The 22,644-nt window shown below is 41.9% G+C and overlaps 1 long non-coding RNA gene across 1 annotated transcript in view; it reads right to left on the bottom strand.

The window, feature by feature from the left end:
* Nucleotides 1-22,644, bottom strand: part of LOC126471492 (uncharacterized) — a 181,558-nt gene that overhangs the window by 50,733 nt on the left and 108,181 nt on the right. The gene's annotated exons all lie outside the window — the stretch shown is intronic.

Below are 22,644 nucleotides of genomic sequence, written 5' to 3' on the forward strand. Positions count from 1 at the left end.
CATCTGTCTCATAGGACGTCATCGGACGATAACTCGAGTGTCATTCACAAACAGCATTAACCGCCCCTTTAACCGACCAAGTGTAACAGGCATGGAACTCCGTCCCACAAACTGACATCCGGCACCTGTACATCACAGTGCATGTACTTGCGCAGAAACCAGAGTGCAGTTGCATTCAACATTCTGGCGGTTACACCGGTTATTAATGTACCAGCAGCAGCGCGGGGTTAGCTGAGCGGTCTAAGGCGCTGCAATCCTGGACTGTGCGGCTGGTCCCGGCGGAGGTTCGAGTCCTCCCTCGGGCGTGGTATGTGTGTTTGTCCTTAGGATAATTTAGGTTAAGTAGTGTGTAAGCTTAGGGACTCATGACCTTAGCAGTTAAGTTCCATAAGACTTCACACACATTTTTGAATGTAACAGCATTTTACATTTGCAATGGCTTATCTCGCGCTTGCATTAATCTGTGATCTTGCAATATTAATCACTCAAATATGTTACCTAGGCAAACGTACTTCAGAAATTTCATTAATCTACATTAATTATTTTTTGGTGTTGCGATTTTTTTTCGTCAGCGTATTTAGGAAAAGCACCTGAATGGTTCATCATGTTCTCTCACCCAACTAGGCAACACTACTCTCGCTATACAAATAAACGAAAAGACTAATCTTAACAGAGGTAGTTGGTTCAAATGGCTCTGAGCACTATGGGACTTAACATCTGAGGTCATCAGTCCCCTAGAACGTAGAACTACTTAAACCTAACTAACCTAAGGACATCACACATATCCATGCCCGAGGCAGGATTCGAACCTGCGACCGTAGCGGTCACGCGGCTCCAAACTGAAGCGCCTAGAACCACACGGCCACTCCGGCCGGCGGTAGGTGGTACACACCCGTATTATGTGACCGCACCTAAAACAATACTTATGGGTTCATTTCACGTAGTGGGGTCTGTAACTTGCGCAGAAACCAGAGTGCAGTTACACGAGTTGAAGGACATAGTAGGGACGTAGTAATAGAGAAGGGAGTGTGCCTGAGCTGAAATCCGTCCCCCATGTTTTTCAGTTTGTACATAAAGAAAACAGAGCAGGAAACCAAGGAGGTGTTTGCGAAAGGGATTAAAGTCCAAGGAGAAGAAATAAAGAATGTCAGTGTTTGCCGATGACATTGTAATTCTAGTAGAGGCGGCATAGAACGTGGGAGAGGAGTTGAACGTAATGGTTACTGCCTTGAAAATACACTGCCGGAAAAAATTGCAACACCTTCGAGGACAAGGTCATTTTATTGACAAGTGAGATGGTAGTTCGTTCATTATTCTACTAGTATATGATAGAAAACTGAGACAAAATGAAACACAGGTGTCAGAGTAAAGTGTGCTCGATCACTCGGATCAATACACAATGAACGCCTCTCTCCTCCCAATGGCGGCAACAGAGGTGTGTATTCTCGCATGCGAACGACCATAGAGGTGTTTTATGTCTATTATATGAGAAAAAACTCTGCCCAAACAGACCAAAGCCAAACGGTACCGACCAGGCGCCGTGTCATCCTCAACCCAAAGGCGTCACTGGATGTGGATACGTAGGGGCATGTGGTCAGCACATTGCTCTCGGAGCCGTATGTGAGTTTTCGAGATCAGAGCCGCTACTTCTCAATCGAGTAACTCCTCAGTTTGCCTCACAAGGGCTGAGTGCACCCCGTTTGCTAACAGCGCTCCTGGACTCTCTTTCGGGAGGACGACGTTCATTCCCTAGTCCGGCCATCCTGATTTAGGTTTTCCGTGATTTCCCTAAAACGCTTCAGGCAAATGCCGGGATGGTTCCTTTGAAAGGCCACTGCCGACTTCCTTCCCTAATCCGATGGGACCGATAACCGCGCTGTTTGGTCCCCTCCCCCAAATCAGCCACCCAACAGCTCTCGGCATCCATGTGCTAGCCCAGCCCGACAGTGCTTAACTTCGGTGACCTAACGGAAACCGTTGTTAGCACTGTGGCGAGACCGTTGGCAATATTACACCAGAGCGCTGTGTAAGTAGCCTGTTTGTATGTTGGCAGCGCTATAGACTGTGTTAATATCGCTGACAGCGCTCTGCGCCCTCGGAAGGAGATTCTGTGGTTGGACGGACTAGCAGTTAGCGAGTGGACAGGGAAGTGTATGGGCATGATATTTTTAGTGGAGACTCTGTGTTGGTAGTACATGTATTATAAAGTGAGATGCAAGGAAATGTACGATGATGGATGTTATTGGTGGTAGTATTTGGCCAGTAGAATTATTGACAATCATATAATTTTTGGAACTTCGCTATAAGCTCTTCATCACAACGCGTAAATTTAAAACATTCGAGAATTCTAGTAATGATATACATTCACAAGCTTGGCTACATCAATTTTCTCATTTTTTTCCTCCTAATCGGTCATTAGAGCATAGATAAGAAATTGTGTGACTATTTAGAAAATGAACCAGCTGTAAAGAATGCGATAGCTTATTCGCGACTGTCACAGCGAAGGAGATTTTTATCACGCCTCCCTTTCTGCATATTGGTCTCAGGCTAAACAAGATCGAGTAAAACACAACATATTATAATGATGAAGAATTTCGAACTGTCTGAATTTTCCAGCCCTGTAAAATATTTTGAAGATATGTTACACAGGAATCAGTATTTGTCAAACCCGTACAGCCCCTCAGAACTTATTCGCATTTGCTTAATAAAATTTCCTGAACACTTACAACATATTATTTTGTCTGGACGTTGTAAAGATGATATCGAAGCTTTTCAGGGACTTTTTCAAGAACTGGAAATAGATACGGACAATCGCATGATGCGAAAACAGGGAAACAACAACAATTACTGGTCACATCCATCACAATTTCGTTACGACAGAAACAATAACCGTACACGACAAGTCTACTGTTATAACGCAAATCGTGACCAAAACAGACACCACCCGTATGACAACCATTGGCAGAAAAACAATAATTACAGAGAAAGATCATATTTCTGTGGTAGTGACTGTGACAGAGACAACCGTAGAAATAGACAAAATGGGAACCTGAATAATTATTATCAAGGGAGACAAAATGACTTCAGACGCAACAGTCCATCTCGTAATTACTGTTCCGGGAGAAATCCTCCACCACTTAATGACAAGAAAGAAATTACAGAAATCACCGACGAAACGACAGGCGTTATAGTAATGACAACAGATCTGAATTAAATCAGAACTGGGGTGATTCAAATAGGCCTGGGCCCTCTCGACAAGTTGAAATTGTAGACATTAGACCTCCAAATCCAGGTAACGGCGCGCGACAACAAAGAGATTATAAATAATGACTTGCACCGCAGGCAGCCACAAAACGTACTTATGAAGCTGACGACATAGCTGCCACGACTGTCAGTTATGTGAAAATGGAAGATACTAGGGGCATATCACTGCAGGAACATGACATGAAACAGATAGCTGGGTGGTCAGCGTGTCGGATTGCCGTCCTACGGGCGCAGGTTCGATTCCCGGCTGGGTCGGGGACTTTCTCCGCTCAGGGACTGGGTGTTGTGTCGTTTTCATCATGATTTCATCCCCATCTGACAAGCAGGTCACCCAATGTGACGTCGAATGTAATAAGACCTGCAACAAGGCGGCCGGACCTGCCCCATGAAGGGCCTCCCGAGCAATGACGCCAAACGCTCGTTTCCACACGAAACAGAACAACATTGCATATCCTGTAATTCACATTACAACAGATGACTTAAAATTTGACTTCGGCAGTCCTTCTTCGGTAATTAGTGAAATAGCTTTCAGTAAATGCAAGAAATCAAACGACTGCCCCACTCTTCCTTTATGGAAGATTAAATTACAAGGCGCAATTTTTGGAAAAAATGTAGATGTACGCCAACAAACTAACTAAGAATTCTTTTGTCGAAGCCACTGATTTATTATGAATTATCTTATTGTTCGATTATTGTCAACTGAGATTATAGTAGGTGTAGATTTTTTGAATGAGTATAAAGCAATTTTAAACTTTCACGACGCTGAAATATGTTTAGAGAAAGAACGTAAGTCAATAGGTTTGAAATTTGAAGATTAGCTTCCAAACTATGACGAGGAAATCAATCGGCTTTACCTTTTGTCAGATCACAGATTGGAATTTTCGACAGAATTTGACACTAATGATCACTCTGCAAGTACTGACAGGAATGATACTGATGATGTATTAGATACCAACGTTTTAAATCAGAAAAAATTCAAGCAATTGAGAACTGTAATGACACTGATAGGCAGGACTTTTTTGACATCTTACAATCATATTCCACAGTTTTTACTCACGAAACAGGAACAATTAAAGGATTTCAGTACAAGTTTCGTGTTCGTGAGCATACAAAATTTTGCGTTAGTGCATACGTAATTCTGGCATATTATAGGGACCGTTTTAGAACTGAAATACACTACTGGCCATTACAACTGCTACACCAAGAAGAAATGCAGATGATAAACGGGTATTCATTGGACAAATATACTATACTACAACGGACATGTGATTACATTTTCACGCAACTGGGTGCATAGATCCTGAGAAATCAGTACCCAGAACAACCACCTTTGGCCTTAATAACGGCCTTGATACGCCTGGGCACTGAGTCAAACAGAGCTTGGATAGCGTGTACAGGTACAGCTGCCCATGCAGCTTCAACACGATACCTCAGTTCATCAAGAGTAGTGACTGGCGTATTGTGACGAGCCAGTTGCTCGGCCACCATTGACCAGATGTTTTCAATTGGTGAGAGATCTGGAGAATGTGCTGGCCAGGGCAGCAGTCGAACATTTTCTGTATCCAGAAAGGCCTGTACAGAACCTGCATCATGTGGTCGTGCATTATCATTCTGAAATGTAGGGTTTCGCAGGGATCGAATGAAGGGTAGAGCCATGGGTCGTAACACATCTGAAATGTAACGTCCACTGATCGAAGTGCCGTCAGGGCGAACAAGAGGTGACCGAGACGTGTAACCAATGGCACCCCATACCATCCCGCTGGGTGATACGCCAGTATGGCGATGACGAATACACGTTTCCAATGTGCGTTCACCGCGATGTCGCCTAACACGGATGTGACCATAATGATGATGTAAACAGAACCTGGATTCATCCGAAAAAATGACGTTTTGCCATTCGTGCACCCAGGTTCGTCGTTGAGTACACCATCGCAGGCGTTCCTGTCTGTGATGCAGCGTCAAGGGTAACCGCAGCCATGGTCTCCGAGCTGATAGACCATGCTGCTGCAAACGTCGTCGAACTGTTCGTGCAGATGGTTGTTGTCTTGCAAACGTCCCCATCTGTTGACTCAGGGATCGAGACGTGGCTGCACGATCCGTTACAGCCATGCGGATAAGATGCCTGTCATCGCGACTGCTAGTGATAAGAGGCCGTTGGGATCCAGTACGGCGTTCCGTATTACCCTCCTGAACCCACCGATTCCATATTCTGCTAACAGTCATTGGATCTCGACCAACGCGAGCAGCAATGTCGCGATACGATAAACCGCAATCGCGATAGGCGACCTTTATCAAAGTCGGAAACGTGATGGTACGCATTTCTCCTCCTTACACGGGGCATCACAACAACGTTTCACCAGGCAACGCCAGTCAACTGCTGTTTGTGTATGAGAAATCGGTTGGAAACTTTCCTCATGTCAGCACGTTGTAGGTGTCGCCACCGGCGCCAACCTCGTGTGAATGCTCTGAAAAGCTAATCATTTGCGTATCACAGCATCATGTTCCTGTCGGTTAAATTTTGCGTCTGTAGCACGTCATCTTCGTGGTGTAGCAATTTTTATGGCCAGTAGTGTACAATCTATGTTTGACGAGGGCATTATTGAACCAGCGGTTACATGTTGTTGAGAAGAAAAACGGATCGATCTGGTTTGTCTTAGATTCCAGACAAATAAATACCATAATAATTTCTGAAACAGACAGGCCGCAAACGTAGGTAGAACTTCTTCAAAATTTCAAGGGCGTAGAAGAGTTGTCTTGTATTGATCTCAGATCTAGCTTTTATGAAATTGAATTTCATTCAGAAAGTAGAAAATATAATGCTTTTCTTTGTTTCGGCGTTTGTTATCAATTTCGGAAACTTCCTTTTGGTTTGAACATTTCTTCGGTAGCATTCATTCGTGGGCTAGATTCCATATTACCTGAGTTTTTAAAACGACACATCACCTCGTATGTGGACGATATTTTAATAGCAGAAGCCTCTTGGGAGCAACATAATCGTATCCTCAACAGGTTTATACGTATTTTTGCTGAATATGGAATTACAGTTAACTTGGAAAAATCTGAATTCGGTAGGACAAAGGTGAAGTTTTTGGGTCACATTATTTCTTATGGGGGCATTCAGCAGGATCCTGAAAAGTTGAAAGCAATCAGAGCTATTCCTGTTCCTTCCACAAAAAGACAAGTTCGCAGTTTTCTCGGTCTCGTGAATTTCTACCGTCATTTCCTGAAATTGCAAATTCTAGTAACTCCAAAACTTTGTTCTTTCACTGGCAAAAAGCACTATTTGGAGCTGGGATAGACGGGCACAGTTGGAATTTGATTCTCTGAAAGAAACCCTACTTAACGCGCCAATCTTAGCTCACCCAGGTCTGTCACAGGATTTCTATCTTAGCACGGACTCTTGTCTTGGTGTCCATTTATTTCAAAAAGCTATAGAAAATGACATTACTGTTCAGAATACCATCGCTTTTGCAGCCGCGTGCTAACATAATCTGAGAAAAATTATTCCGACACTGAATTGGAAGCTTTAGCTATCGTTTGAGCATTTGACAAATTTCGTTTCTTTCTTTCTCGCAAACATGTAAAAGTTTATAGTAATCATCGAGCATTGCAATTTCTTATGTCTTCAAAATTAAATCATGACAGGTTGAAACGTTGGGCATTATTTCTGCAAGAATTTCTCTTCACAATAGTCTACATACCTGGCACAGAAAACATTGTTGCGGACGCACGTTCACGTGCCTTGAGAAAAGCAACACAGAAGCTAACCTTGAGAAATATTTCAGTATTCTTTACATGCAAAACGTAGCTTTTGAAAACTTAGTCACTGCATCTTTAACGGACATTGCTCATGAGGAAGACAAGGATCCGATTTGGAAAGATATTAAAAGTAAAGGGCATGAAAAGACACACCCGCAGATTCGTCATTATTATCTGGTTAGAAATAAAATACTCTTCGAACGTTGCACTGTTGATGACAAGCTATGGGTTCTTTGTAGTCCTGACAATTTTGTTAATAAGCTCCTCGGGTACATTCATTTCAGCTACGCACATTTTGGTCCGCGAAAATGTTATCATATTCTTCGGATGACATGTTATTTCAACAACATGGAAAAGAGAACTAGGAGAGTATTGTCTATTTGCGAACTTTGTCAAAAAGCTAAACCGTCTACCATCTCACATCGTGCTCCATTGTTTCCTATTATTCCTACTTGATTAAAAGAATTAACTGCTGTTGATCTTCTGGGACCACTTGTTGAAAGATTGAATGGATTTTCGTATGTTCTCGTCCCTGTTAAACTTACTTCAAAATCTATTTCTTTCACACCGTTGCGCAAAGCCACTGGACGTTGTGTATCCAACGCCTTTGTTAAAAATTTCTGACGTGAAGTTGGACATGTTGACAAGGTAATTTCAGATACCGGACCACAATTCAGATCTGCTATTTGGTCACGCATGCTTCGGAAACGTAAAATCAAACCTGCTTTTATTTCATGGTACTCTCTACATTGTAACCCGTCTGAACGCATTATGAAAGAAATTAATAAGCTTTGCAGACTTTGTCACAGGAAGCACCAGTATTGGGACAGATACTTACACTTATTTCAAAATATACTGAATGAAATGCCTCGTGACCCCACTGCTTTACTACCTATTCTTGTACTGTAGAATGAGGAACCATCGAACAGAATCAGAGAGCTTGCACCTTTTCTGAGTATACGTAAATTTCAACATAAAGACATAACTGATTTGGCTATCAGAAATATAAATTCTGCTGCAGACAAAAGGAGAAAACTACACATTGGTCAGAAAGTTCTCATTGTCACATAAGAAGAAACATTTGAGTCAGTAATTCTTTCTGATTTACAATGGACCTTACGGGATCCGACGTGTACCGCATGATAATTGCGTTGAAGTTAAAACTCTGTGTACTAAGAAAAGTAAAGGATTACACCACATTTCTCATGTAAAATCGTTTATTGAGAAATAATTTACTTTCTGATTTAGTCTTTGCTATAAAATTCTTTCTCTTCAAGTTACTATTACGTGTTGTCATATTTAGAAACTGCTAGCACGCAGCAATGTTTTGAAGTCAACTATCCAATCAAGAACCTATGGAACATATTAACACAGTAATTTTAAGAGTATACTTTTATAGGGAACAGACGACACAGTCTTATTGTATGTACATTTTCGCTTGTCAGTTGCACGATTATGTCACGACTATAACGCTCACATTCTTGGAACAGATACTGCTAATGAGGTTTACGGCAACATTTTGGTTTACTTGAAAAGACAATTTTAATTAAAGTACTTTCTGAGAGGTCACAGATGACACAACATTTGGTTTGTTTGGCAGCTACACGATTATATTACGACGCTACTTATGAGTGACACAATTTTCATCATTGCTTTTACGCTGTATCTGTTTTATGTGTGCACAGTTTTTCTACCTTCTTCTGGAAAGCAAAACACGTTTTGGTAATGACTTTTGTGGCCCGGGTACAGTGAGACAGTTATTTTCGTAACTCAACAATACGTTACAGTACAGTACTTTCAAGATCATGGCAAAGAACGTAATAACTACGACATTTATACGCATAGCACTTTACTTTTGTATATGACAAAGTAAGTACATTGATTTTTGGAGAACTTTGCTTATGAACGACGATAACTACGAAACTTGGCGCTTTTTTTACCGTTAAGCAATGACAGAAGTTCTCTTACAGCAAGAAGTACAGTTTAGTGCTACATGACACGCATTTGAGCGATTACTTTTTGTACTTTAATCATTATTAGAAATATTTTTGAACTACAATGATACAGAGAAGGTTTTCAGTGATACATTTCATCCTGAACTTTTAATGTATAAGATTTGAGGTATAATTACATCATCTCTCATGGTGGTACGCCTACTTTGCGTACCATGTGTATGGCAAGCGCAAGGAACCCTAGATAGTATAGTATTTGCTTATACAGTTTTATACATGGGCACCATATTTCTCTAACACAGAATTACACATCTATCTGGTCATTTAACAGAGAGAAATGAACATTTTTACTATGTCTCTAACACATGTCTAGGTAATTACACAGTTGGATTACTTCGCATTTATGAAATTCTACTTTGTCTGCATTTTGTGAACTGTTCAAATATATTTTCGGAACCATTGTGATACTGCAAGAGATTTGAGTAATGTATATTGTACATGATGATGATTTTTGAAGCTCGTTTGAGGTAGATGACACTATTGAAACGAGCAGAGAGTATTTTTTTTTTTTCAGGTTTTGAGATTATTGAAGGAAGCTACGACGATTTTGAGGTTTCATTGATGTGTTATGATGATATTATTACGACGACGATGTGTGTTATGACGTCGAGATCTGGTTACGATCAATATGAAAAGTTAGTATATATGTGAATGTGAGTACCAGAACGCTGACGGAAATTTTTGGACACTGTTATTGATGAGATTTCGTTTCTATACACTTCTCCTGTAAGTTTTCAACCAGTGAAATTTTTTATTTGTATGAAACTGTCACTGTAGCTGAAACTGTTGACGCAGCCTCTTGTCGTAGCCGCTTCGAAGCTCGCCGCACTTCCCCAAGTGCTCGTATAGCTGCAGAAAAGAGAGGCTGTTGACCTCGCTATTGACATTTCTTTGCAGAACTCACCACAAACACGACATACACGATTACTTGTAAACATATGATTACACTTTGGAGTTTGATCTTTGCGCTACTTACTGAAATGCTTATGAATTGATGAGAAATATTCTTACGTTTACACACTTGATTATGACAAGTGTCTCTCTATGAGAATTGAGAGAATTTCTACTGACTTATAAAACGCCACATGGCTATGTAATGATGTTTTTATATTTTTGCTTTATACATATTTCCTTATTTTATTTGCTATCTGGTTTCTAGCTTCGCTGCATTATCCGTTTTATAAAAAAAAGATCAATACGTATGTTATGTGAACACTTTCTGTAAACAGATCCATTAAATAATAATGTTATGATTCATATTCTTAAAAAAAGAGCACTTTGAAAGGAAAGAACAATAAGAGGGAGAAGGGACTAGTAACAAGAACTGCATGTATAATTTTCTTTTCAAGGACTTGGTAATTTTTTTGGTAGAATAAGTTGTGGTGCACCACTTTAGTGTTAAGATGTGACATAGAATCACTGCATTTAACATGGGAGATCGTATAGATCTTGTTCCTTGTGCTCGTGCTTTGCATAGTTTTGATGATCACAGATGCACACATGCGATTTATTGTAAGCTTACACATACATTTCCCTTATCTCCATTGCTGTCTTTACTGTATTAGATTTCCTGCTTCCGCTTTGGCATGTTAAGGTATAAGTTTCTGCATTTGCTGCTGCTATTTGTCAGGCAATGTCCTACTGAATTTAATTTTGTGTGCCAGTTTTACCACTGATTTATTTTTCTTGTTTGCTGTATATTGCCTTATATTAATTGTAATGTTGCATTTGATTTTCTAATTTAGATATGATGCTGTTTGCTTTGCCACTTTGAATTTTTGTCGTTGTTGTTTGTGTAAATTTCTTGTGCTGTTCGTTCCCTAGTTTATGAATCTGAGCTCAGTGGATTTAAGTTAGCTTAAGAGAGGGTATGCTATATAAGAGAATGAGTTGTGATGAGTTGGGAAGAAATGCACTGAGAAGCTATAAGGAAAAGGTCTGGCCAAATATTATTATATAATGAGGAACAATTATTATGAAAGAGGAAATGAAGAGATATAAGTAAGGTATAGGGACAACAGGTTTAGGTAGGATCTTCTTGGAAACAAATGATGAGGTAAGAAAAATATGGTTGAAAGTATAAATACAGATGGCATGCTTAGATAGGATATTTCTTGTGGAAACAAATGTTGAAGTAAGACAGGTCTACGAGAATTAAATGAAGTTTTGGTTGGAAATGAAGTAGTTTCGGTTGAAAGTAGAGAAGATATGTGTATGAAAGTTATTCTTGAAACGAGAAAAATGAAACAGAGATATAAAATGCACACCACAAGTACTTCAGTATCAAATGTTACACTTACACTTATACTTTGACACATTTACACTTGCAAACAGATCGTGTCCTTTACTTTTGTGTTATTACGCTATGTTTACGTGCACTCTTGTGTTTCTGGGTTCTTTCAATCTCTTTGTGTTTACATGATAAGATAAATTTGGTAGAATTTTTTCCCTTCTAATACTAGGCTGCATTCACTATGATGAGGAATACTTTTATTCTCAAACCTAATCTCTGTTTTTGCATATTTTTTTTTCTTTAGGAAGATGTTCAGACATTTATTCTGTTATGCTTCTACTGATATTCTCATTTTTCATTTATTTACTTATGTCATAATTCCTGTAATACTCATATATACGCTTGTTTATATCCTCTTTGTAAAGCCTGTATTACTACAAATGTATTATCATGTTATTTACTATAATGATATTTTCTTTACATATGTAATTGTATTCTTATGCTGTAAAACTGTAAATGTGTAGACACCAGTTTTTCAAGTTAGGTAAATAGTAGGGATTCTTTTTACTGCAAACATTTGTCTGTTGGTCATACTATATGTATCAAATCTCAGAGATAATATGACTGTGTTAGTGCTTGCACATGTGTTAATAATTCAGCAAGGGACTGGTTAACAGCATTGCTGGTGAAACGTCCCCTATTGGCCAGTGCCCAAAACAATTTGTAAAATTTTTTGTGCGGAGCATGGGGGCTATGTAAGTAGGCTGTTTAGGTTTTTATATTGGTAACGCCACGTAGCGCTTTGTATGAAAATCACTGGCTGTGCTGTGTGCAGTCTGTGGCTAGTTTGCATTGTTGTCTGCCGTTGTAGTGTTGGGCAGCTGGATGTGAACAGCGCGTAGCGTTGCGCAGTAGGAGGTGAGCCGCCAGCAGTGGTGGATGTGGGGAGAGAAATGTCGGAGTTTTGAAATTTGTAAGACTGGATGTAATGAACTGCTATGTATATTATGATTTTTCAACACTATTAAAGTAAATACATTGTTTGTTCTCTATTAAAATCTTTCATTTGCTAACTATGCCAGTCAGTAGGTAGTGCCTTCAGTAGTTTGAATCTTTTATTTAGCTGGCAGTAGTAGCGCTCGCTGTATTGCAATAGTTCGAGTAACGAAGATTTTTGTGAGGTAAGTGATTTGTGAAAGGTATAGGTTAATGTTAGTCAGGGCCACTCTTTTGTAGGGATTATTGAAAGTCAAATTGCGTTGCGCTAAAGAAATATTGTGTGTCAGTTTAAGCACAGTCATGTATAATTTTTCAAAAGGGGACGTTTCACTGGTTGTAAGAATATTGAAAAAAAAAGTGAGTGCACAAGTGATGGTTTAGGGACTTGTAAAATGCATCAATACTAATTACACTGTAGTAACTCATGGACTTGCTATATTATTCTCAAGATTTTTTAATTGTGACTGTGCACCTGCACAGTCGCAGCGGATGGCTGCTGGCCATCAGTACAAGGACTACAGTGGGTCTACACTTTTGGTGGCCCACGACTATCATAATCTCTACTAAGACTGTAGTGGGTCTGCTCTGTGGTGACCCACCAATTCTACCAATATTCTTCAAGACTTCGACTGATACTTCTGTGTGAAGAGTCAGCACTGTGTTTCCGTGGGGAGGACTGCACTACTCCTTCGAGACTGCATGGTTGTCCACTACTTACTTGTGCATTTTCATATGCTGTTCAGTCTTTGTGCATAAAACTTGTGCAGACTTCTGTTCTGATGAATTATTAGGACTCTCTTTAGGGACTGTGAGGAGAATTTTTACTTTATTGGCCAACAGCATATTACTTGACCTTCGTGTGCATCTGATCTATATAATACTGTTAACATAAAAAATTGTAACATCTTAGTCTTGGCCACTGCCCAAAACACTTTGTAATTTTTTTTGAGAGGAGCAGGGGGGCTATGTAAGTAGGCTATTTGTATGTTGACAGCGCTACAGACTGTGTTAATATCACTGACAGGTCTCTGTGCCCTAGGCAAGAGATTCTGTGGTTGGACAGACTAGCAGTTAGCGAGTGGATAGAGAAGTGTATGGACATGTTTTTCTTAGTGGAGACTCTGTGTTGGAAGAGTATGCATTGTAAAGTGAGACGAAAGGAAATGTAGGATAATGGATGTTGTTGATAGTATTTGGCCAGTGGAATTATTGACAATCATATAATTTTTGGAACTGGTTGTCACATGAACAAGGTAAAATTTTCTAAATACATTGTTTGCTCTTCAACCAAATCTTTCTTTTGCTAACCGTATGCTTCCTAGTAGTTAGAGTCTATAGTATTTAGAATCTTTTTATTTAGCTGGCTGTAGTTGCTGCTTGCTGTAACAGTTATAGTTCGTGTTATGAAGCTTTTCTGTGAGGTAAGTGTCTTATATATAAAAAATGGGATTCGTGATTGAAATGAGTTTAGGCAATTAACAGAGTTGGAGGTAGTGTCATATTTCTTTAATTTCATATTTTTTAGATTTTAATTATTGTTAGGATTTCTTGCAATTCAGTGATATTCTTTTGTGTTAATTATTGGAAGTCATGTTGTCACTTATAGCAGTCAGATTGCGTTGTGCTTGTATGTTGTGGGTAATTAATGAATAGGTTGAGTTGTCTTTGTTGGGAAAATTCTCTAGGTCGCTGTGTAAATGATAAAACTAATTAAAGGCTTAATTTCACTTAGTTTCAGCTTCTGATTTTTGAAGCTTTATTCGAGGGCTGTACAGTTAGGCGAAAAGCTTATTTCGGCTACATTGCCGTTTTCAAGCTATCTGCAGTTATACAGCGCTATTGGTATATACCATTTTTACGTTATATATCAGATTGGTTTTGAACAGTGTGTCGAGTACTTACTTCCATATCTAACCGTTGACAGTGTAACAGTTAAACATTTCTGCGTATCGTTTTTGCAGCGCAGATTGACTTGTTTTTGTTTATGCATATTTCTTCTTAAGTGTAGATGTTGTTGTTGAGTAATTTTTGTTGAAATTTTCGTTTTCTATAAATTTGACAACTTTACTGTCAAGTAAAGGCACTGAACACCGCCCACGAAGGTGGTGTATTTTTTCCGACAGTGTAGGTTATCAAATGAATACCAATAATTTAAAAGTAAGGATAATGTAATGAAATGTGATTATCCTGAGGGAACTGGATTAGGGAATGAGACACCAGGAATAGTAGGCGATTTTTATTAATAGGTGATCAAAGTAACTGATAACGGCAAAATTGAAAAGAATATAAACTAAAGACTGACAATAGTGTTTTTCTGAGAAAAGAAAGAAGTAGACAGGTCAAAACTTAGGCACTGCAAGGATAAAATATTTAAGGAGCCCAAACAGCTGAGGTCACAGACCCCTCTCCACTTCCCAGGACACAAGCAGTGCATCCAGTCTGTCTGTGTATAGAATAAACTGTGTGTGGATGTGTGAGAAAGTGTATCTGAGACTGAATATGGGAAACAGCGCGGTGTTCATCTAGTGGTAAGAGGGAAGCGCCCTAAAAACGGCATCCACGCTGGCCTGCGATCTGGGGCTGGCATACCTAACCGCCCCAGTAGCGCACGCCGGGCCCACTCCTCGACCATTATAACCCGAAGACCTATCAAATTGTGGGAATGTTGATTCCTGTCCGATCATTAAGCGAGTTAGCAGAGGTGCGGTATGGTGCTGGAGTGTCCCTTAAACCATCCACGCAGTGCGGTACACTCGACGTCTTGCATCATTTGAATACAGGCAAAATTGCGACTCTTTGGATTGTGCAATACGCCTCCAGTAACGTACTGTCCGGTTTCTGTGATGTTTGACCCACTGAAGAGGTAAAGCTATGAAATATGGCTCTATGCTATGTATTTGACCTCAAATGTCCATTGCATGCAGTTCTCTTCGAACTGTGCGGTTGGAAACTGGTTGTGGTGTACCTGTATTCACTGACAGCAGCAATTCCTCAAGGATTTGATACCCAGTGTCATTGATAAGCGGTGACGCTGGTCCTGGTCCCTGTCGGTTACGATCCTTTTTACGACTCCGAGTTACGCGGCTGCGAATGGTACACCATTCCTTGTAGAAACGTTGCACAATCCGCGTCGATAGACCAAGTTGGCCTGCTTCATTCTGTGCGTCCTCTTTTTTACTATTCTGTCACATTTCTACGTCGGCGCATCTACCTGCGGTGATGCAGTACTGGTACGTACACAGGATTTTCGGAAAGTCCCGTAACAAACTTCTAGGATTTGAAGAAGAGAGTGAATAGATAATATTCTGGATGGGAACCCATGTCCTAAAAAGTACCGCTTCCGTTCTACAGCCGTTAGAAAACATGTTTGCTAGGTAGGTATGCAACAGGGTAGTCGTGGTGGGGGGTCGTTGTGTAGGATAGGCTAAAGTCATCTGACCTCTATCTTACCTCTCTGAACTGTTTCGAGCCTCAATCACGTGTCTGTGTTATAGCAACACGGCTGAGTACACGTTTGCAGAATACACCGACATGATCGTGCAGAATGGCAAAGCTCACGGTAATGGAAGAGCGGCTCGTCGCCTTTATCGAGATCGTTCTCCGCAACGTCCGCCTACATCGCATTTCCTTTTAGACACAATAACGCAGCAGCTTAGAGCAGGGTATCTTCACCGTCAGTAGGCGTGACCGTGATGCTCCGAGGAGACTCCGCACGCCCGATTTAGAAGAGGCCGTACTGCATCACGTAGAAGAGAACCCGTCGTCGAGTACACGAACAATTTCTTTGGCTATTAATAAGTGGAATTGTAAAACGAGTGCTGTACTGGGTCACGCCTAATCAGTTACTTGTAAAAGTGATCACGTTACCAACATGTTTTCAAATGGATGTAGCACGGACACGGCACGTTTCCGCACATGGATCCCAGTTGAGAATATTATCTACTCACACCCCTCTACAACTCCTAGCAGTCCGTAACGGGAATTTCCGAACACCCTGTACACACAGCAATTCACTGGCATGACTTAGGTCAGCGGTGAGGGACCCGTGACCGCGAAGTACCAGTTCAACACAAATCTGTTAGTGTGCTGATTTAAGGAGGTGACTAATTTTTTATCTGGTGACCTTAAGACAACATCTGATAAAAATTTAGAGGTTAAGACGAGTTTTAAAAAGTATTTATTTGTTATGTTGCCTTATACGGAAGTGAAACGTGGACAATTAAGTGGCACACTAAGAAGACAACTGTGGCTTTTGGAATGTGATCATTTTTGTTCATCATTTTCAGCAACTGTTTTTGAAGAATGCCGATGTGGAGAAATAGCAGACTAGTGGCGATAAAAATTGTCAACCGTCACCCCCAAGTGCAATCTGACTTCCTCTTCTTTTGTGCCAAATATACTTGCTTCACACAGCCGAAGTGAAAGATTGGACGTGATGAAAGCTTAAAAATAGTAAGACTCCTTCACACAGTAACAGGAAAATTATGTTCTAAAACAATTTCAAAAGAACAACTTCAAATATTTACAGAAAATTGCGAAAAAAATAATATAAAATAAAAATATCGGTATTCATATTATTATTTTGATATAGCCGGCCGAAGTGGCCGTGCGGTTAAAGGCGCTGCAGTCTGGAACCGCAAGATCGCTACAGTCGCAGGTTCGAATCCTGCCTCGAGCATGGATGTTTGTGATGTCCTTAGGTTAGTTAGGTTTAACTAGTTCTAAGTTCTAGGGGACTAATGACCTCAGCAGTTGAGTCCCATAGTGCTCAGAGCCATTTTTTTGATATAGATATATCGATATTTTGTGTCGGCAACATATATCGACATTTCATGGAAAAATATCAACGCGTCGATATTTTATCAAGAGCCTTACTTCGTATGCAGAAAATGAAATACCGCACGATACTACACTTCATCAATGGGCTCCACAGTTTTGTTTTGGATTCTGTACCTGCAAAACTGTGGCGTGGAGATTTCAGTTTGTACTAGAAAAACAGCCATATAGCTGCGACAAAAAAATAAATAAATAAATAATTATGTGACTTTATTTTTTCGAGGTGATAGTTAAAACTACACCGAAGAGCCAAAGAAACTGGCGCACCTGCCGAATATCGTGTAGGGCCCCAGCGAGCACGCAGGTGTGCCGCAATACGACGTGGCATGGACTCGACTAATGTCTGAAGTAGTGCTGGAGGGAACTGACATCACGAATCCTGCAGGGCTGTCCATAAATCCGTAAGAGTGCGAGGGGGAGGCAATCTCTTCTGAACAGCACTTTGCACCACATCCCAGATATGCTCAATAATGTTCATGTCTGGGGGGTTTGGTGGCCAGCAGAAGTGTTGCAACTCATAACCGTGTTCCTGGACCCACTCTGTAGCAGTTCTCGACGTGTGGGACGTCGCATTGTCCTGCTAGAATTGCACAAGTCCGTCGCAGTGCACAATGGACATGAATGGATGCAGGTGATCAGACAGGATGCTTACGTCAGAGTCGTATCTAGACCTATCAGGGACCCCATATCACTCCAACTGCACAGCCCCAAAACATTACAGAGCCTCCACCAACTTGAACAGTCCCCTGCTGGCACGCAGGGCCCATGGATTCATGAGGTTGTCTCCATACTCGTAGACGTACGTCCATCCGCTCGATACAATTTGAAGCGAGACCCGTCGGATCAGGCAACATGTTTTCAGTCATCAACAGTGCAATGTCGGTGTTGACGGGCCCAGGCGATTCGTAAAGCTTAGCGTCGTGCAGTCATCAAGTGTACACGAGTGGGCCTTCGGCTCCGAAAGCCCATATCGATGATGTTTCGTTGAATGGTTTGCACGCTGACACTTGTTGGTGGCCCAGCATTGAAATTTACAGCAATTTGGGGAAGGGCTGCACTTCTGTCACGTAAAACGACTCTCTTCAGTCGTCGTTAGTCCCGTTCTTGCAGGATCTTTCTCCGGCCGCAGCGATGTCGGAGATTTGATGTTTTTTCCCGATTCCTGATATTGTGTACATTTATGAAATGGTTGTACGGGAAATTCCCCACTCCATCGTTACCTCGGAGATGCTGTTCCTATCATTCGTGCGCCCACTATAACACCACATTCAAACTCACTTAAATCTTGATAACCTGCCATTGTAGCCGCAGTAACCGATCTAACAACTGCGCCAGATAATTGTTTCATATAGGCTTTGCCGACCTCAGAGCCGTATTCTGCCTGTTTACATATCGCTGTATTTGAGTAGGCATCCCTATACCACTTTCTTTGGCGTTTCAGTGTATATGAGTACCTCTTGTACAGGGCATGAAGCTACAACACAGGCACGTGTGTGGGGTGAGTGGGCAGAAGAGTGGGAAGCAGACCACAAACTGACACCACAGCACGGGATGGCCAGCAGTCTGTCTTCGCAGTCTTGACAAAACCTCCAGATTCTTCCACAGTGTTGTCTCCTCTCCGGGGCAGTACAACGAGTTTCACTCGACTCAAATTCAAATGTTCAAATGTGTGTGAAATCTTATGGGACTTAACTGCTAAGGTCATCAGTCCCTAAGCTTACACACTACTTAAGCTAAATTATCCTAAGGACAAACACACACATGCCCGAGGGAGGACTCGAACCTCCGCCGGGACCAGCCGCACAGTCCATGACTGCAGCGCCCCTAAACGCTCGGCTAATCCCGCACGTCTTCTCGACTGCGCCGACTGTTAGACGGTACCTGCTGTTAGCTGAATTGTGGTACGCATGCCATCACGTCTGCTTCCACTATTCAGAAATGGCAAACTCCTCAGACAGCAAATGGGCAAGTGAACGCCATATCTAGTATACCGATTGGCAAACTGTCGTGTTTGGAGGCAGGTCCCATTTCGACCTGTCCCTCATCATAATAAATCGACTTCGGCGTTATAGTTGCACACTTAGAGAAGGTTCGTGTGGTAGCTATTCAGCTACTTTTCTTCAAATGGTAAACACTGGATGCTGTCGAAATTGTGTAGAGGCTCTCCAACACGATCCACGATAATGGTTACTGGCTTCTAGTAGTCAGAATCCTGACAGACTGCTACATCACGACCGAAAGAACAGAGTACACACGCCGCCTTGTCTCGTTCACAATTTATGACGCAACGTGTTCTGCACTGAGAAAGCAGTTTTACTTCCATTACAGAGGTGGCTGTTTGTAGCGATTTCCTGTGCTCACAAGGGCATGGAGAGCGCGGTACCGGATAAGAACAACACAGACCGTGCAAGTCATACGGGTGGTGCAAAACATTTTGTTGAGCAGTTTGCCACTGAAGGGATACGCGGTAGTGATTAACTCTTGCCCTTTACTTCGCAGCTAAACCGATGTGCTCTCGCACGGGCCTTCATATTTCGCAGAGGCACGGTTCACTAGCGCGCTGCGATAAATGTCGAATTTTCCAATTCAGCAGTGGGCGATTGATTTGCGCCGAGGTCCGAAGGCAGCTCGAATACCGCCGAGCCGGTGACAGCGCACGTTATTAGATTGCTGCCGCTGGCGTGCTGAGAAATGCGCCACACTGCTTCTCGGTGCTGGCAAAATATTAATCCCCTGGGTAGACCACGGCTTGCCACCAAGAACGGGTAGACTACAACTGGTAGAAGATGCCTGCTGTCGCATCGACCAGATTCGTTTTAATGTCCTAATTATTTTTCACCGGCATAAAATATTGTTTTCCAGATCACAAATGAAAATGTAAAAATTAATTTACAGTGGCTTTTGCTAATATGTGGCCACTTCACAGTATTAGTCGTACGAGTATTAATTTCATATATAGATTTAATAACAAATGAAATTTCAATAAAAGAAAAGAGAGTTCTCCTTGTAACCGTAAACTGTGGCATATACTTTCTGACGTAACACAGCGAGACAATTTTTTATTTAATATATCATAGTTTGACAGCCTCTTTAATATTCGGTGATATAATTTTTCTCAAAGGCTGGAACAGTATTGGGGGTCAATATTTTGTGGAAATCCCTTGTGCTTCATAACCGCTTTCAAACGCTCTTAGGTTTACATGTTACCAACCAGTTTTATGATGTATTCAGGCCCAATTAGTACCCATTCTTCCTTCAGATCTTTTGCAGATCTCCTGAATAGCTTTCGGACCGTTATCATGGAATTTCAAAAAGTGAATTGCACATTATTATAGCAGAACAAGCAACTTTTATTGAAATTCGCACTACAGTTCAAAGTGACACAGATACCGTAGTCACCAAGTCTCTATGAACAACAGGCGGAACGTTCTACAAATCGTCGAATTCCTCGATGTTAGAAACCCGCTCCCCGGTCATGGGGCCACTGTGTGAACGTCCTCATCGGTCGCAAATCCCTTGCCCTCCAGACGTTTTTCCAGCTTGACGAAAAAATGGGAATCTCACCGTGCGAGATCGGAGTAACTATCCAGAGCGACCTTAAGTGGAACAACCACAAAAAAAAAAGGTTCAAATGGCTCTGAGCACTATGGGACTTAACTTCTGAGATCGTCAGTCCGCTAGAACTTAGAACTACTTAAACCTAACTAACCTAAGCACATCACACACATCCATACCCGAGGCAGGATTCGAACCTGCGACCGTAGCGGTCGCGCGGTTCCAGACTGTAGCGCCTAGAAACGCTCGGTCACCGCGGCCGGCGGAACAACCACATAAAACAAACAGTAGCAAAAGGAGGTGCCAGACTGACAGATATTTCCAAGCCTCCCATCCAAAATGTTGAAGCAAAACTTGTGTGCGCCGTATGGACTGTTGCATTGTCGTGCAGTAGAACATTGCCTTTGCTCAGTTTTCCACACCCGTAGCCTTGTCCGTCATTGGCGCAGCTTTGCATTCCCTCCGTGGGGCCAGAGGGCAGTGTCTCTAATCCATAGACGCTCGCCCTTAGTTGCAGGTGTGAAATGTGGACCCATGTCTCATAGCCCGTAATGATGCCTTCCACGGAGTAACGCTCGACAGGTGACTCCAGCATATAAGAAGGGTAAAAGAGCGGACCCGCAATATTACAGACCGATATCCCTAAATTCTGTTTGCTGCAGAATCCTTGACCATATTCTCATTTCGAACACTTCCTTGAGACTGAAAAGCTTATGTCCTCGAATCAGCATGGTTCTAGAAAGCATCGCTCGTACGAAACTCAGCTTGCCCTTTTCTCACATGATAGACTGCGAACCATGGATGAAGGGCAACAGGCAGATTCCATATTTCTAGATTTTCTGACTGCATTTGACACAATGCCCCATTGCAGGCTGTTAACGAAGGTACGAGCGTATGTAATAAGTTGACAGATATGTGAGTGGCTCGAAGACTTTTTATATAATATAACGCCGGCCGGAGTGGCCTTGCTGTTCTAGGCGCTACAGTCTGGAGCCGAGCGACCGCTACGGTCGCAGGTTCGAATCCTGCCTCGGGCATGGATGTGTGTGATGTCCTTAGGTTAGTTAGGTTTAAGTAGTTCTAAGTTCTTGGCGACTGATGACCTCAGAAGTTAAGTCCCATAGTGCTCAGAGCCATTTGAGCCATTTTATAATAGAACCCAGTATGTTGACCTCGACGGCGAGCGTTTATCAAAGCCGAGGGTATCGTCAGGAGTGCCCCAGGGAAGTGTGACAGGACCGCTGCTGTTCTCTGTATATATAAATGGTTTGGCGGTCAGGGTGGGCAGCAATGTACGGTTGTTGGCTGATGATGATGCCATGGTGTACGGTAAGGTGTCGAAATTGAGTTACTGTAGGATGATACAAGACGACTTAGGTAAAATTTCCAGTTGGTGTGCTGAATGGCAGCTAGCCCTAAATGTGGAAAAATGTAAGTAAATGAGTATGAGTAGGAAGATGAAGCCTGTGATGTTCGGATACAATACTGCTAGTATCCTGCTTGAGACAGTCAAGTCGTTTAAATATCTGGGTGATATGAGATGGAACGAGCATGTGAGAACTGTGGTAGGGAAGGGGTCGATTTCGATTTATTGAGCGAATTTTAGGAACGAGTGGTTCACCGGTAAAAGAGACCGCATATAGGACGCCGGTGCGGCCCATTCTTGAGTACTGCTCGAGTGTTTGCGATCCTTACCAAGTCGGATTAAAGGAAGACATCGAAGCAATTCACAGGCGGTCTGCTAGATTTGTTACCAGTAGGTTCGAACAGCGCGTAAGTGTTACAGAGGTGCTTCGGGAACTCAAATAGGAATCCCTGGAGGGAGGACGACGTTTTTTTCGCGAAACGCTATTGAGAAAATTTAGAGAACAGGCATTTGAAGCTGACTCCCGAACGATTGTACTGCCGCAAACATACATTGCGCATAAGGATCCCGAAGATAAGATACGAAAAATTAGGGCTCGTACAGAGGCACATTGTCAGTCG

The sequence above is a fragment of the Schistocerca serialis genome, chromosome 3, assembly GCF_023864345.2.
Source record: "Schistocerca serialis cubense isolate TAMUIC-IGC-003099 chromosome 3, iqSchSeri2.2, whole genome shotgun sequence".
Classification (NCBI taxonomy): domain Eukaryota; kingdom Metazoa; phylum Arthropoda; class Insecta; order Orthoptera; family Acrididae; genus Schistocerca; species Schistocerca serialis.